The sequence below is a fragment of the Crotalus tigris genome, unplaced genomic scaffold (genome assembly GCF_016545835.1).
Source record: "Crotalus tigris isolate CLP2741 ecotype Arizona unplaced genomic scaffold, ASM1654583v1 scf7180000017668.6805642782:7212621, whole genome shotgun sequence".
In the NCBI taxonomy this organism is placed as follows: Eukaryota; Metazoa; Chordata; class Lepidosauria; order Squamata; family Viperidae; genus Crotalus; species Crotalus tigris.
In genome coordinates, this window is record NW_024096554.1 from 4,065,704 (window position 1) to 4,084,148 (window position 18,445).

Sequence of the window (18,445 nt, forward strand, 5' to 3'; positions counted from 1 at the left end):
CACAATTATTACATAAATATCCAGAGTGCACAGGACACCTCCTTGCTGTTTTCAGATTCTAACCAGCTTCAACATATAATGTTGCCAGGTTCTGCGCAGCAGTGTTTCAATTCATCAGATGATGACATGCGCCATAAACTAGTCTTAAAAAGCAATCCAGTTTATCATACTAGATCCTCTCTACTGTGATAGATTTAATTTGCCACATACTAACTTCTATGCTCCTCTATACCCATCTAATGCTCTTACCCTTCCTTTTAGACTTTTTGTCTTCTGCTTTATATCTTTTAGTTTTTGTTCTTAGACTCCGATGTATTTTCTATGCTTTTTAACTGACTGTACTCACCTTCCTTATGCTGGTCTTTAAATGTAATAAAGATTTAATTTATTATAGTAATAGAAAGAAAGAGGACATTTTTAAAGAAAGAAAACTCATAGCAACAGTAGAGCTACTTTGCATTTGCTGTTCCCAAGATGACAACCCGTTCAGTCTCTGATGTGGCTCCAAAAGCAGGACCAGAATTGTTTACATACAGAATGGAAAGTACAGTCATACATGCCATTTCTTATGTCTGCCAATACCTGTTTTCCAGCACCGAAATAGTGTATAAGTAGTCCTCAATCTACAAATCATTTGTTTAGTTACAATGGCACTGAAAAAAGTGACTTACAACCATTTTTCGCACTTACAACTGTTGCAGCATCCCCATGGTCAGATAATCAACATTCGGACTCTAGGCAACTGGTTCATAAGCTACTTGCACTGTCCCAAGGTCATGTGATCATCATTTATGACCTTCTGACAATGTCAATGGGGAAGCCAGATTCACTTAATAACTATATTATTAACTGCAGTGATCCACTTAACAACTGTGGCAAGAAAAGTCATAAAATGGGGCAAAACTCACTTAATAATGGTCTTGCTTAACAAGAGAAACTTTGGGCTCAATTGTGGTCATAAGTTGAGATTTTTTTTCATTTAATGACTATGTTAATCCCTTGCATCGGGGTGAAGTTGGGGTGACTGAATGGAACTGAACATTTACTGGCTGGATGCCCTTCCTGAAGCCTACATGGAGTTTGTAGCAGATATTTTCTCTTTGTGCCCAGAGATCTAACTTGTAATCTTCTGACTGTGAGGTGAGAGCTCCACCTCTAGGTCACCATCCTGCTCATTACTGTACAGAGATTATTGTTGGGGGAAAAAAATAAGCCGAGGCTTAATATCATGGAGATGTGACATGCACACAAACAAGAACATTTTTTTCATAAACAGAAGTAGAGTACAGTTGGGATCAGAATTTCCATTACTAAGCAAGGCGATTGTTAAGTGACTTGTGCCTGATTTTACCACCTTTTTGCCACAGTTGTTCACTCAGTTAAGTGAATCATACATTCGTTCAGTGAATCCGGCTTTCCCCATTGACTTTGCTTGTCAGAAGCCAGATGGGTACTGCTTGGTAAGACCTGGATTATTGTATCCAATTTTGGTCACCATGATACAAAAAAGATGTTGAGTCTCTAGAAAGAGCACAGAGAAGAGCAACAAAGATAATTAGGGGGCTTTAAGCTAAAATCTATGATGAACCGCTGCAGAGACTGGGTATGTCTAGTTTAATGAAAGAAGCATCAGGGGTGTCATGATAGCAGTGTTCCAATATTTGAGGGGCTGCCACAAAGAAGAAGGGTCAACCTATTTTCCAAAGCACCAGAAGGCAAGACAAAAAGCAATGGTTGGAAATTAACCAAGAAGAGAAGCAACCTAGAACTAAGGAGAAATTTCCTGATGGTGAGAACAATAAATCAGTGGAAGGGCTTGCCTTCAGAAGTTGTGGGTGCTCCATCATTGGAGGCCTTTAAAAAGAGACTGGACAGACATTTGGTAATGGCATGGGGTCTCCTGCTTAATCAGGGGGTTGGATTAGAAGACCTCCAAGGGCCCTTCCAATTCTGTTATTCTGTTCTATTCTATTCTCCAAAGCATCTGAAGGCAGGACACGAAGTAATGGGTTGAAGATTGTTAAAGAGAGATACCACCTAGAACAGGGGTAGGCAACCCAAAACACTCAAAGAGCCACTTGGACCCGTTTCCCACCAAAAACAAAACACCAGGAGCCGCAAAACCCTTTTGATATCTAAAATGAAGATAACACTGCATATATCCTTTTTTACCTTTATTATAGGTGTGTGTGTGTGTGTAAAAGTAAAAATATGACTCTTGGGAATATCCATACTATTAAAACAATGATCACCAAGAGAATGCTTTAAGAGAATAAAATTACATACACACATAGGTAAAAAAAGGATATATGCAGTGTTATCTTCATTTTAGATGTCAAAAGGGTCTCTGTCTCTCTGTCTCTCTCCCTCTCTATCTGCCCTTGGTCTGCCACTCCTCTTCCCCCACTCTCTTTCTTTCTCTCTCTCTTTCCCCCCCTCTCTCTCCCCCTCCCCCCTCTCTCTTTCTCTCTCTCTCTTTCTCCCCCTCCTCCTATCTGCTGCTCACCTGGCAAGCTTCAAGCTGTTGTCCAACAAGCTCAGGGGTAAGCAACCTCATCTCTTTTATGACTCATGGACTTCAACTCCCAGAATTCCTGAGTCAGCCTAGCTGGGCTAGCTAGCTCTCTCCTGCCCTTCCTGCTTCCTGCAGAGACGCAGCAAAGGGAGGAGCTCCGCCCAGTAAGCTTTTCAGCTCCTCGGAGAACGCTGTGAGTGCACTCTGTTTTACACACACACGCACACAAAAACACAAACACACACACACACACACACAGAGAGAGAGAGAGAGAGAGAGAGAGAGAAGCAGGAAAGTGTAATTGCCTTTCTCTGTCTCTGTCTCTCTCTGCAAAGGCAGAGGAAGCTGGGAGCCACAGGGGAAGGCTCAAAGAGCTGCATGCGGCTCGGGAGCGGCAGGTTGCCGACCTGTGACCTAGAACCAAGAAGAAATTTCCTGACAGTGAGAACAATTAATCGGTGGAATGGCTTGCCTCATGAAATTGTGATGCTCCATCATTAGAGGTTTTCAAGAAGAGATTGGACAGTCATTTGACTGGGATAGTATAACCCTCCTGCTTGAGCAGGGGGTTGGACTAGAAGACCTCCAAGATCCCTTCCTACTCTGTAATTCTATATTCTATGTTCTATGATAGCAGTTTTCCAATATTTGAAGAGCTGTCACAATGAAGAGGGGGTCAACCTATTTTCTAATGCCCTGAAGGCTGAGAAAGAAGTAACAGCTAGAAACTTATCAAGAAGCGATCCAAGCTAGGAGAAATTTACTGACAATGAGAACAATTACTCAGTGGAATGGCTTGCCTTCAGAAGTTGTGGGTGTTCCATAACTGAAGGTTTTAAAGAAGAGATTGGACAGCCAATGATATAGGCTCTCCTCCTTGAACAGTGGAACTGGAAGCCTCCAAAGTCCCTTCCATATCTGTTATCTTGCCGTTCTGTTAAATATTCCCCCACAGTGATAGCCTACACAGAACAAGGAAAACAATTCATGCTTACTGCAACTGAAGATCACAGCATGCAAGTGGTCCAGGAATAGCAGATGACATCCAACATGACCCTGCATAATGTCTTTCATTCCATTGCACAGTGGACTGGTTAAGTCACCCTTGAAGTAATGTATTCTGTCCTGGGAATCACGTCTTTAGAAAGACATGTAGCAGCTACAGTTGCTTCAACAGAGAGCTATCACAATGACCGTAATAGTGGTTTGCTACATAAGTTCTATAACTATGCTTTAAAATAGGAGGATGACTTGAAGATAAGTTGGGATGAAGTAGAAGCAGGTTTTTCAATTGGTCTGAGAGATCACCTTTCCATTTCACTTTAGGCCTCTCTCTGTCACATCAGCCTGGTACCCACACATTTCTGTTTCAAAATGTAGCATGTGCCAGACCTAAATGTATGTAAATCTTGATTATTATCCATGGAACGGTGCGCATTTCTGTATCACTTCCTTTATAAGTTGCAGCCCAAAGTGGTATAATCCAGGAAATGTTTTACTAGTTGATTCTGCTGGTATATAAGCAAGGGTTGGGTTTTTTTTTTTTTTAAAAAAAAAAAAAAGACTGGGCTTGAAGATTCCAGCTTCTGAGCCACAGCCCAAATCTCTAAGATATAAACTGTGATCTAGAAGGAAGGGAAGCTGGGCTCAGCAACATTTATTAGAAGCCATGATATAACCAAAATCACATGTCTGTAATGGTATCATCATGGAGATGCTGCAATGGCCTATTTACATCATGATGTCTGATGAAAATATGTGTTTACATCAGACATATCAAACACAAGGGCCGGGGGCGGATGCGGCCCATGAAGTGGTTTCATATGGCCCTCAAAGCCATCCTGGAAACAGTGAGGGAACGGCCCCCACTGCCTTGGCCCTGGCCCAGGCCGGCCGGGAGCCAATGTACAATTTTGTGGTGGCCATCTTGGCACTTGCCCCGGTGGACCATGCCTTGACATTTGTCCCGGTCCCACCCCCTTCTGCCAGAGACCCTCAGATCTGTCCCACTCCTGCCCAGGCCCCCACAGGCACCCTTGATGTGAATGATGTAGAACTGGCCATGCCCACACAGTAGGCCACACCCACTCCATCCACACTCACCCAGTAGGCTGCACCTACTCTGACCACACCCACCTGGCCCGCCAAGGGCAACTGCAATGCTGATGCGGCCCTCAGTGAAATTGAGTTTGACACCCCTGGTTTACATGATATCTCAGCATTTGCTTGCTTTTGCTTCCTCTCACCCCCATGACTCTGCTAGAGAAACCGTAGATGCTACAAATCACTGTTTCCCAGTACCACTAGTTTTTAATCAGCTTTTACATGTAATTATGTTTATTTTACATTCAAATGTATAAATATATGCAACACAGTAATAACATTTTAGGGCTGAAATGGACATTACCAAAAATATGCAGTTATTTTAATTTTCTCTCTCTCTCTCTTGTAATATGTAAAATATGAAAAATGGTGTTATATCGTATCTGTGTAGAGAATATGAAGATGACCTTAATATGTGGCAACTATTAGTAAATGATGGGCTTAGCCTGGAAAAACAAGAAGGGGGGGAGGAAAAGAAGATTGCCATGTCTTGACTCTCTCTGATATAAGAGGAAGCTTTCAGGATTCTGTTATTATAGAGTCTATATAGACTAATAAAGTACAACTCCAGTTTTTCTTGGGTGTCTGTTTCCTACTCTGGCCTACCCCAAGCGCTAACAATGTTTCTGCTGTCAATTGGGAGGAAGAAGAAAAACTCACACAATAATATTACCGGATGCATTTGTCTTATAGATCCCAAGACAAAAGTGAAGAACTAAAGAAATAATACAGAATGGACAATTCACTATGTTGCTGATTAGCAAAATGCCCAGATACTTAACAGGACAAAAGCCAGCTTAAGGCCAGAAAAAAATATGCAAGCTGCCCAAAATTCTTCAACAGAAGAAATCCCAATCAATCCTGAAGAAGTATTCTGCAGCTGCAATACAGACAGAAAGAAGTAGCAAATCATATTCAAATTACTCTCCTGATGGGTAAAAAGGCATTATCTACAATATCCGGCCTCCTTGATTGTCTCCATTGCCTGCCAAAGCTGGAGGAGATGTCTGCATTGGGAAAACTTCTATGATCTGATGGTAGGGTACAAAACTGTCCCAGGCTCAAAACAGCTGTTTCCAGGATTCTGAACTTAGAAGAAATCACCCAAAATTCTTGAATTTTATTCCAATCTTGAAGCAAAACAGGATGTTTCATTCCCTACTGTATTGTGTGACTCCTGGTATTTATAGGAGTCTGTGGTCTTCCAAATGCTGCCGAAATATTTCCAATATCTTCCCAGTTGTTAGAAAGTTTGGAAAATTCTGGAGATTGTAGTTTGGCAGCATCCAGATCATTTCTTTCCTCAAATTTGGCACCTTTTAGTGTGGGGACTTCAATTTCCAGAATGAAAGTTGCTGGCTCGAGAATTCTGGGTGTTGTAGTTCACACTTCTTAAAAGTTCCATTTTTTTAAAAAAAAAATACTTATGCAGAATCCTTCTACCAGGTCCATTATAGCAAGAATAAGCAAGTCTACTATTAATGACAAAGGATCACATTGACGTCTCAGGGGGCATGAGAGCTGCAAAGTATATGAGACCAAATCATATAAGAGCAAAGCAGAAATGAGGCAAATGTGGGGCAGTGGGATGCTTTGTTATTAAATAATGATATGCCTATTTTAGGAACAAAATAGGAAAAAAATAGGAAGAGGAAGGTATGTTGGACATGTTCTCTGCCTTGAATTATTTGTAAAAATAATAAATTTCGGGATATGACCACAATTAAGTTCAGAGACTGGATGGTGACTAGCAATGAAGTCACTAATTTTATGCCAATAATTTTGGGGGAAGAGCATATGTTATTGGGACAAGTTCCAGAATTAATACTGGTGTCTTTTCAGTCCTACCATACCAAATAGATTGCCAGGAATCATCCAGCATCTTCTTTACTCTTCAGTGGATCAAGATTTTCTTCATGATAATTAACAGATATGCAAAATTAAATAGATTACTAAGTAGAAGACGATGATGATTAGATTGTTTTCTCATTTTATATATATTGGGCTGAGAGAGAGTGACTGGCCCAAAGTCATCCAGCTGGCTTTCAAATATTTTTACTTCTTTGCTGCCTTCTAATTTTCAACTTGATTTTGAAGCTTAGATTTGATAGACTATATTAAATAACATTAATCTTTCTCCTATTTTTACCTCTGCAGTTAGTGTTATTTTAGAGTTAGTACATTATTTTATCAGCAGGTGGTGCAAGAAGATTGAGAAACCACATTTTGTAATAGTAGTTGAGATTTAAAGTTCCAGTTAAAACACAACTGAAATGGGGGGGGGGCACTTTCCTACAAACACTACAAGAAATTTCCTCAGTCTGGATTAAATTGTTTTTGTACTGACAGAAAACTTGCAGTAGTTCCCAATTATATCCACATCCCTCTCTGTCTCTTTCTCTCACACACTGTTCAACTCTATAAAAAGCACTTTTGAATTGTATCTGAAAACCTACTGTCAACCAATGAAGTTCTTGCAAGATGGATATGATTCTTCTGAACTGGGACTATCAGCGACTACACAGCTGCCTTCTGGACCAGATGCAACTGCTGAGTAATCTTCAAGGTCAGCCCAAATAAAGCAGGTCAACAATAATCAAGATGATAAATGATGAAGGAGTCACCCAAGTTTCCTGATTTCAGAAACAGCTTCATCTGATACAACAACCCCAGATGCTTCATGGACACCTTCTGAAAGAGTAAAACCTCAACAAGAACAAACAATGGTGTTATATTGTTTTCTGAAAAAATAGAATTGCTAGGGAAGATAACTAATATATTTTTATGCCTGGTATGAGAGAATACTGCCCTCCCTAAAAAGCTACTTTGCTATTGCCTATTATTGACACACCTCCCTTCCACCTTCTAATGATCCAGGGAGGGCTGTCTGTATTCTACTAATACAACCTGGAATTGATCCCTCTGGTTCTAATGTTAGTAATTTGGTCTTATATTGTCTAGGGGATGACTCCTCCTATATTACTTCTTAGGTTTCTAAATTTCTAAGAGCTGTAACGATTAGAGGAGAACATTGTAATTCCCTTTAGCCAAGGCTTCTGGTGTTAACTGTTTGTGATTGTATTTTTCTTGTGTTTTCTTTTGTTGCACTTGCATTTTGGTCTGTGACTGTAAAATAAAAATTATTATTATTATATTCATACAATTAAAGATTGTCCCAGATCTAGTTGCTTCCCATGTCTTTTTCCTTGTGTCCCTCTCCTCCTTATAATAGGATATTGGGTTCCAATTCAGGGAAAAGATGAGTACAAATGGATGAAAGCAAAAAGGGAAACAGCATTCTACTTTTCCAGGTTATTTCAAAGTAAACAAACGTTTTTTGGTTGCCTTCTAAAGCAACCTCTATTACCAGGAAAATATAAGGCAAAGCCTGCTCATTTCTGCTAGAATTTGAGGACTTTGGAGTTAAAGCAAGCTCTATTTTTGATACCTTCCTACCAACCTTCCATGCTTTCCTTTCTGCACGTCTTGCTCTTTTGGATATCGCTCCCTTTATCCTTGGGAAATATCTGGCCAATCTGGACCCTTTTACCTGTTGCACAGACTTCAGACTTTCTTTGGCTGTGCAAAACTCAATTCCAAGAATTGGTCCGATCCTCTTGTCATCCTAATGATGCTTTCATACTAGAGATTGACAGCTCAGAATAGATGGGTATCTTCTCCTTTCTCCAAAGTTTGGATAATAATATAAGGCCTGCTCTGGGATGGAGAAGACTTGTGGTGGGTCCTGCCCCAGTTGCATTAGTTAAGCCCCTTTTCAAGAGTTAATTCTAGATAGTCTCCTATCACGTGATTGTGTGGATTCTATTATTTTGGAGATAGAGAGAGACGGACCGCAAGTCCTATTCCATAAGAGTTTCTTGTACTAAGCATAATCCAAAGGGCAGTTTTTTGTTTAAAGCAGCGCAAGGATGCTAACAGTTGGGAGACTCCCCTGAGCGCATCAATTTTTGAGAATACTACTTTGTAGATAGTGTGTGCTTTGGCTTCTTATTAAGCCCTCCTGTTGGCAGGCTGAGGTTTGTAGAGCGATTAGTTCAAGGCAACACAGGGTTGCTGATCCAATTTCTCTGAGATGTTGTAACCTGGAATAGCCTTGGTAAGGTTATGATGTTCTTTCACTTGGGACTCATGGGGGTGGGTAGAGGAGGAGAGAGAGCACATTCCTAGTTAAACCTGCTTTCCTATGGACTGATACTACAACTGTATTAACATATCACACAGTTCCATAGCTTATTTTAACCTCAGCTTGTTGATTAAGCTAGAATTGCCACATTCCCAAAATAGGCTTAGCCAGAAACCATGATTTACAAAGCATCAAGGTTAACACACACACCAAACTGGCATTATGGCTTAACATATTATTGCCCAGGGCTTTTCAACCAGAGGTACGGGTACCACCTGTGGTACATTGAAACCTGGCAGGTGGTACGTGACCATCCTAGAAAAGTGGTAGCGGGGAAGAGGAATGAGCTGAACCGGTGGCAGCTAAACCTGAGTGAGAGATGGCTGGAGCTGTAGGGCTGTCAGGGCTCAGAAGAAGCACCGATCAGCTGGAATGTTGCAGCATCTCCAGGGTCTTGTGATTTACATTCAGATGCTTGTCAACTGATTCATATTTATGATGGTCACAGTGGCCATCACACAGCCGAGGTGGCTCAGCAGTTAGAGTGCAGTACTGCAGGCCACTTTAGCTGACTGTGTTCAGCAGGTCAGCGGTTCAGATCTCACCGGCTCAAGGTTGACTCAGCCTTCCATCCTTCCGGGGTAGGTAAAATGAGGACCCAGATTGTTGGGGGCAATGTAAATATATATATACATTGCTTACTGGTGTACACCACTTAGAGAGTGCTTGCACTTAAAGCGGTATATAAGTCTCATAAATAAATAAATAAATGTGAAGTGACCAAAACCTGCTGCAACCACCCAGCAGATGGGGGGAATAAAAACCAAACACACCCCACCCTACCCCTGCTGCCAATCCTCAACAGAAATGCTCACAACAATGAAAACTTTGGACAGGAGGAAGAGCGCCGCCGGGCGGGCTTGGCGGGCACTTTTTTCAGTGCCATTGTAACTTCGAACAATCACTAAGCAAACTGTTGTAAGTTGAGGATTATCTGTACTTTATCACTTTTTTCCTTTTTTTTTTTTTGGTCATCAAGTTTTTGACACCTTGCTAGGCGACTGGTGGTACTTGGATATTGCCATATCCTAAAAGTGGTACAATGGGTGAAAAGGTTGAAAAACCCTGTTATTACCAAGGTATTCTTCTTAATTACTTCCTGTCCCTCCCCTCAAAAAATAAAAATAAAGCTTTTGACATTTTGGATTTGGATCAAGAGTTTCCCCTGACATTTCCTTCTCTGAATTTCCTTCTATAAATTTAACCTAACATACAGGTAGCCCTTGACTTACAACCATTTGTTTAGTGACCATTTGAAGTTATAGCAGCACTGAAAAAAGTAACTTATGGCTGTTTTTTCACACTTATTACCATTGCAGCATCTCCAGAATTACATGGTCAAAATTTGTGCGCTGGGCAACTGGTTCATATTTATGATGGTTGCAGTGTCCCAGGATCATGTGATCACCTTTTGTAAACTTCTCACAAGCAAAGTCAATGGGAAAGCCAGATTCACTTAATAATTGTGTTAATAGCTTAACAACTGCAGTGATTTACTTAATGATTGTGGCAAGAAAGGTTGTAAAATGGGGCAAAACTTAACAACTGTCTTGCTTAGCAATGGAAACTTTGGGCTCAATTGTGATCTTGTATATAGAAACACTTTGAAGACTTTTCTATCAATCTTCTTCTGTGCCAGGAAAACCTTCCTTGATAAATGTTTGCTTGAATCAAAAATTTAAATCATAGGAGCGGCATGGCAACTGTTTATATGCTATTTATTTGCCACTCCCAATTAGCAAACACTGATATAACACATTTGAATAAGCTAGACTAGGGGTGTCAAACTGCTGTCCGGTTGCATCATGCAGAAGTCGCGCCCACCCCAGCTCCAGCTATGCGAAAAAAGTCACAATACGTTGCGACACGTCACGTGACACGGTGAGTTTGACACCCGTGAGCTCTAGACTCAAGAAAACAGTTATCTACAGTTATGGCTTCTCTGGTACTTTTAAGATTCAGGATAAAATTAACAACACTGACTTGCAATATATTGATTTAGATTTAACTTCTGCTACTTTATTTTCAAAGCATGATCAGAAGGTCTGGGTTAAAATGTGTAGAACTGCAATCCACATCCAAGCTAGATTTTTTTTCATGGGAAGAAGTCCCCTATTGCACTCCATTAAGATCCGGCCATTTGGAATAATAAATTACAATTCAGTTAATTATGGTGAGATTTGTATATATTCAACAGAAGGAAGCCAAGTTGGATTTTTGTTTTGATTTCCCATTACAACTTTACTCTGGTTCTCTACCAGGGAAATAAAGATGTCTGTTGCTCCTCTGTGGGCAAAACAGCTGAAAGGTAGAATTGGAACAAGACAAAGACTACGCAGGCAGTTTTTAGATTTAGACATCAGAAGGCATTTAGAAAACCATCTAGAACATTTGGAGAACATCCTTGAAAAATGCAATACACAACTTTAGTATACCAAGAACATGGCTTCAGTTTTCATTTGCTATACTTATCATTTAACCAGGACATTCCAATGTTCTGCTCACAGATTCCTGGGCCAATCAGATGAGAAAGAAGGGCAGACGCTGAGTGACCTTATAGTGCTTGGCTGAGGTCCCACTATCTTAGTGTCAGCTGTGAGTGTGCCAACAGAGCTAGTCACGTCAGACCTGCTCTCTACTATAGGCTTGAGTAAACTAGATAATATCATTCCTTTGACCCATTTTTTTTAAATTATCCCCAAATGATGCATAATTATATCCACATTCTTCTACCCTTTTAGCTCAAGAATTTTAGAGCATTGTTTTTCAAGCTTCTGGACAGTGATGCATATTTTCTCTCAAAATATGATGGGATGGCAAGAATTCGCTTATGCTAAGAACATATTTTAAGGGGTTTCCACTTAGAAAATTACCTATCAAAGCACAATGTGCAGCTGTTTCTTTATTACTTGTTTTTCAATATGGAAATGCAAAATGTAAAATATTTCAAGTCTAAGGATGGTAAAAATGTCTGCATCCTTCAAGGCCATATACGTATGCATGCACATCCTCCAATTATTATTCACATGCCATATATATATATAATTTTGTACTGTAGTTGTTATTTTTTTTTGCCTTTGCATATTTTCTGTAGTGTGTAAGAAGATATAAGTGAGGAAAAAGGTTTTTTTTATCTAGAGGAACTACACAGTGGGGGAAAAAATCCTTATCTGAAAGAGCAAAATATGAGTATGAACAGGACGTTCTGGTTCTGCTTAAGACATTAATCAGAACTTTGTCCATGATAAAAAAAAAAGCAAACCCTAAAACAATGATCCTGAAATCAAGAGGCAATCTCATTGGAAACAGATGTTATTGCAATTTACAACTATATTCTTAGGAGATTAATCAAAGGAAAAGTTTCCTGCATGGATGAGTATTTATTTGCATAGGAACTGTGAAATTTTTGCCAACAGCTTCAGAACTACTGCTGTAGTCTAAAATAACTTGTTTAGCAGCTTAGTTGGCTTCTAAGTAATCAAGATGATAAAATTTGAAAAGACAAAACAGTAAATTGAATTTGAATTTGATTTGAATACAAACATAAAGTACAGGTAGAGCAAGGAAGAGTAAAATACTATAGAAGTCAGTACATCTATCATGTCTCTTGGGTGTCTGTCAATGGAGTCTGGAATACAAGGACTCCTCAACTTACAACTAAAATTGGGCCAGAGTTTTCACTGCTAAGCAAGATGATTGTTAAGTGAGTCTTGTCCAGTTTTATGACATTTCTCACCATGGTTATTAAGAGAATCATCACAATTGTTAAGTGAATCAGGCAGTCTTAAGCGAATCTGGCTTTCTCCATTGATTTTGCTTGTCAGAAACCAGATGGGAAGATTGCAAATGACAATCACATGACCTCAGGACACTGAAATGATTGGAAGTACATGCTGATTACCGAGTGCCCACATTTTGATCATGTAACCAAGGGGATGCTGTGATGGACTTAAACGCAAGGAATCACCAAAAGTTATTTTTGTTCTTCAGTGCCTTTGTAACTTCAAACAGCCCTAAATGAATGATGGTCAAGACGAAGACTTCCTGTTCCTACTATTTTCTCTTAGTCAATAATTCGACTAAATAACAAAAACACTTTAGAAAAGGAGGAGTTTCATCAAAAAGAGAGAACACTATGTAAATATGCTGAAAAGTAGGTCTTGGCAGCCAAAAAAGAAAAGACATGGAGCAGTTTAATAAAAAAAGAGAATTTCTACTGGCTACAGGTGAAGATTCCAGATTAGAATGGCTTCTACCTAAGCCAGTAGCATAATTGAATCGAGCTCCTGCAACTTTAGTTAGGCAAAATGGGTGGCAAGCAAGTCAAATAAATGAATAAAGAAATAAACAAACAAGCGTGTAAAAAGAGAGCATGGGATTCAGAGGTATAATTTATCATGTGGCATACTATAGTCTCAAATTTAATATTTGACATTACTTTTTTATTTTTTTTATTAAGTAAACATTTAAAAACAGGTTGAACACAGTGTGACTTTTCTGGCTGTTATTTTGCCATACATACTATACCATATACTATATACCTTCCTAGTCATTGATCTTTTATACCATTTACATGTTGCATTTTATACTATTTACATATTTATATATTTACATAATATTTACATCTATTTATAACATAACTTCCATTTCCATTTTTATTTCATATTCTGATCTCTATCTTACGCTCACTTTGAGGTTGGAAATCTACACTTTCTCTCTTCTAGACGCGCTTTCTCTGTTCTGGTTTTTTCTCCTCGAGTCTAACCAATAGTACATTGGTTCATCCTTGTCTTTAATTTCATTTGACATTACTTTTAAAGGAGTTAACAACCACAGCTTCTCTTCCGATAGGATTTTACCATTTCTCAAAGAACATATAAAGACACAGCACAAAGGGGCAGTTCTTGTGGGATTTTTCTCTTCTACTAATTTCCCCTTAGATTACTTTAGCAAATACTTATTACAGAAATACATTGTGTAATTTTTAAGGGAAAACACATGGGTGGGAGCCTCCTTCCTCCCTCAGCCAAGATCCACTCCACGTCAGTTTATTCTTTATGCAAGCTCTGGTTTCAGAGCTGATTGGAAAGAAATATGGGGCTGGAGAAATATGCCGTTGATGCAGGACTCTAGGCTAGAAGTCCAAGATCTCACTCGTGAGAACTCAAAACTCAGAGGTTAGCAGTTGGCTTTCAACTGTCTTCAGTTCAGGGCACCACACTTCAGACCAACAGGTTCAGTTCAGGAAATGCCAGTGATCAGGACACTGGAGACTAAGTTGTGTTTGGAAAGCTTGAAGAAATCGGGTTATTTAGCCTTGAGGAAAGCAGAATGTGATAGCAGTTTGTGAGTAACTGAAGGGATGTCACAAAAAATGTTAACATTCATTCTTGTGGGTTTAATCTACTGTTGTCCAGACAAGAAGATGTGGAATAATGGTTTTATGTTCCAGGAAGGAAGATTCTGATTGAATGTTAGCAAAATGTTAGTCCAATATGTGAATTCATTACCCAGATAGTTGGAGGACTCTTCTTCATTGGAAATGTTCAAATAAATTCCAGATGACCATTAGTCAGGGGTGTTTTATGATTCTAGCCCTAAGCTGTAATTCATGTTTTAACTCTACGATTCTCTGAAGTAGCAGACTTTACAATCTGAAGGGAAGGGTCCCGCAGACATTTAGACAAGAACTTAATAAAATATATTGTTGCTGGAGAAGGGAAATCAACAGGTAGAACCAAGCCTCGTATCGATTTTACAAAGTAAATTCCTATTTGCCTTGAGCTTCTACTGTATGGCCCAACTTAGCCTTAACTTGTTAAGCATCTTTGAATGTTTACATGACAATACCATTTACTCAATTAGCAGGAGCTATATCCGGGTCAGCACAGGTAGGTTTGGTCCTTCAGTGCAATGCCTACTGTTTCAGTAGCCTTCTTTTACTTCCAGCCCATTTTCTGAAACAATTAGTTTGAGATAGTCCTAGCTGCCTTGCTGACGCACATCAAAACTAAGTCTATGGTCCTTTTTTTAAGAGGGGGGAAAAAAGAGAAAGCTGTTCAGTGCAATCCTGATAAAACTGATGGCCTCTTCTGTATTCGAGACCAATTTGAAACCAGCGATCATTGACCTCCAGCCTGGCAGCTTCTTCAAAGCTAGCTTAGGACCTTCGTGGACCTTTAAATATTTATTCATTAAAAAAGCAAACCGAGCAGATGGGCCTCTGACTCCACCTGCGAAGTTCATCAACCCCGAAACCTCCAATCCAAAGGATCCAAGAGGACGAACCTACGTGCAAGGTCAATCGTGCTCGCTCATGCTGAAAGAAAAGCCCAATTTTTACAACTACCGTAGCACTGGATGCCTCCTCCCAAAATCCAGAGTATTTGCTGCAGAATTGAAAACTAAAGCTTTGCCTGGATTTTTCCTTTTTACTGCAGGTAGCAATTCAGGCCAGAATGCTTTCTTGAAAGAAAATAGAATAGGATAAAGAAGCCGGGGGGGGGGGGATTACTTTGTCCTGTTTACTAGGAATTCTAAGAATTCAAGTCCAAACACATGGCTAACCATAGAAAAACTGTTTTATATTTTGATGCCTATACAAACTTGCTGGCAGCTGCAAAATAGATGCAGAAAGAATACAGTGGTGGCTGCCAACCCACATTTTTTTACCAGTGACTTCTAGACAGCTGATCTGCGATCTGATCTCATAATGCTCAGAAATTTCTTCACCTGCCCACACACAGCTTCATTGGTTACTGTTCTATGTGGGTAGAAAAACTATGACTTTCAAAACATCCTACATATTTTTCTTTAAACAATGTTCTCCAGCATAGAAGCCTGAAAAATAATAGTAATAGTAGTAATAATGATAGTAGTAGCAGTGATGCCTTCATCTTTCCCCACCCTGGGCTAAATTTCAGGTCATTAGAAAGAATATGATCCTAGCAGATTAAATTAAAATACAGGTAGTTCTTGACTTAAAAACAGTTCATTTAGTGACTGTTCAAAGTTACAACGGCACTGAAAAAAGTGACTTATGAGCGTTGCAACATCCCCATAGTCAACATAATCAAAATTCATATCCTTGGCAACTGACTCATATTTATGAAGGTTGCAGTGTCACAAGGTCATGTGATCTCCTTCTGCAACCTTCCCAATCAGCCTCTGACAAGCCAAGTCAATGGGGAAGCCAGAACTGTGTTAATAAGTTAACAACTGTAGTGATTCACTTAAGAACTGTGGCAAGAAGGGTCGTAAAATGGGGCAAAATTCATTTAACAACTGTCTTCCTTGGCAATGGAAATTAGGAGGTCAATTGTACTCATAAGTCTAGGACTACCTATAGTTATAACTATTAGAACAGTATTACTGAACAGAATACCATTACTGTAACTAGTAAATCTCTGGTTTAGAGCTTGCTAATTTAGCATCATGAATTTAATAATTTTCTGGGATCAGAGCCAGAACTCCGATAAAATTCCATGCCATTACAGAAAAAGCATCAACACACTGAGGATCTGGATGCTGTCATCCTTGGGAGGCCCAACTCCAAATCCTTGTTTAGCCATGAAACCTTTGTGTGTCACTCTTTCTCAGCTTTGCCTCAATAATGTGGATAGGTGGAATGAATGGCTATTGTCAAGGAAGTAATTTTCACTGTACATTTCCTTCTATCTATATTGTTTATCATTCATCATTCCAACACCATATATTCTTCATGTCTCAAAATTATGATTTTATGTTTATTTATGAACTTCACCAAACCAAGATATCCATTTTAATTTCATAGTATTTTAGAAGTGGATAAGAGAATTTCAACAGAAAATGCAATCCATTGGTCAATACCTTTTTAAAATCACTGAATTGTTCAATCTTTATATGAAGATATTTAAGTAGAATTACTACCAAACTAAAATGCTGTACAGTACTTTATTAGAGCAACCAGCTGTAGCTGCAGGTATCTGGATGAGCGCTAGGTGGTGGCAAAGAGACTCTGTTGTGGATGTAATCTGGTGGGCATCTGGAGTTTTCAAGCCCAGGTATGGTGGCCCTAACTTTAGTACATAGTACTAAGTACAGCAAATACAGGCTTGGTTGGAGGGAAAAGGTTGTGAATGATGCACCAAGCTGATCTGTTTTGTACAAATGCAGCTAACCTCAGTGTAACTTCAGCCAGGGAACAGAACATGAATTCAGTAAACAAGTGAGAGGTGAAAGGACAGCAAAACATGGACTTTTCCAGAATCACTCACTAGAGGGCACTAAGTTCATGCTGGCAAAGCTCAGTTTTCCCTTGTAAACAGCACTGGAAAACAGCTGAAGGGAGAGAAGCATTGAATGGGAGACAAAATAAATTAGGAATTGAGCAGTCCTCATTGGAAGCTATCATAATTTTTGCTTTACTTCAAGTAGCCTCTGTTCTAATATGCAACGAAGGGAATAAAATAAACAAGCAGACAAACAATAAAAACTAATGAGTCCCCCTGCAACACCCTTTGGCTAGGACCCAGATACAGTGGCAGTGGCCACAAAGAATTATGTGGGAAGAACTTCTTGCAGTCTGGATTAACAAAGGACAGATTCCCAACCACAGGCAAAGATTTCTACAGGTGTGCAATTTTTTGGGCCAAGCAATGCAGACCCAGATTCCTTAAATAAAACTACAAGAACCCACCCTTCTTTGCATGTGATCACTAGCACATGCCTGCCATTAGATCAGTGGTTCTCAACCTTTCTAATGCCGTGACCCCATAATACAGTTCCCCATGTTGTGGTGACCCCCAAGTGGGTGTGGCCACCAATAAGAGGGAGTAGGACAGCTAGGGAAAAGGGAAAAAAATGGCGGATAGCGTGGTTTGGCGACCCCCATGAAATGGTCATTCGACCCCAAATGGGGTCCCGACCCACAGGTTGAGAACCACTGCATTAGATAATCAATTTCCAAAAGGAAGATAGGGATTGAGTGTTTAAGACTCTGGAGGTGGAACAGAGAATCTGGACAAGCACAAGGGCTGTCTTCTATAGAGACCTAGAACCATCGGGTGGTTAGAAATATAATCATCCTGGCTGCAGATGCAGAGGACAGAGCTGCATAAAACAGGGGTCGGCAACCTTGGCTCTTTTATGACTCGTGGACTTCAACTCCCAGAATTCCTGAGCCATGGCTGGCTCAGGAATTCTGGGAGTTGAAGTCCATGAGTCATAAAAGAGCCAAGGTTGCCTACCCCTGGGCTAGTATTTGACTACAGCCTCCACTTGATGCCATCCCTAGAGGGAGGCTGCAGTTCTCATAATCCCAAACCAATATGGTCAAACCTCACAAACAAACCATACCTGTTGGCATTCTTTTTAATGGTATTAAAGAGTCTTTGGCTTTTTTTTTTAAGCACAAAAGGTTTGCTTTTAGCTATGATCCGCACCTAAAATCTGTTAGGAAATCAAAGAGTTTATAACATGCAAAATATGACGTTTATTAAATTGCTTTATGAACAATGCAAACAAATCACTAATGCACTCCAATACCAGTATATTTTCCTTCACATCTCATGCTTAGATTTTTGTGCAAAAGAAATACTAGATTTATTAACTCAAACGTGCTAATCTTAAACAATCACTTCTCA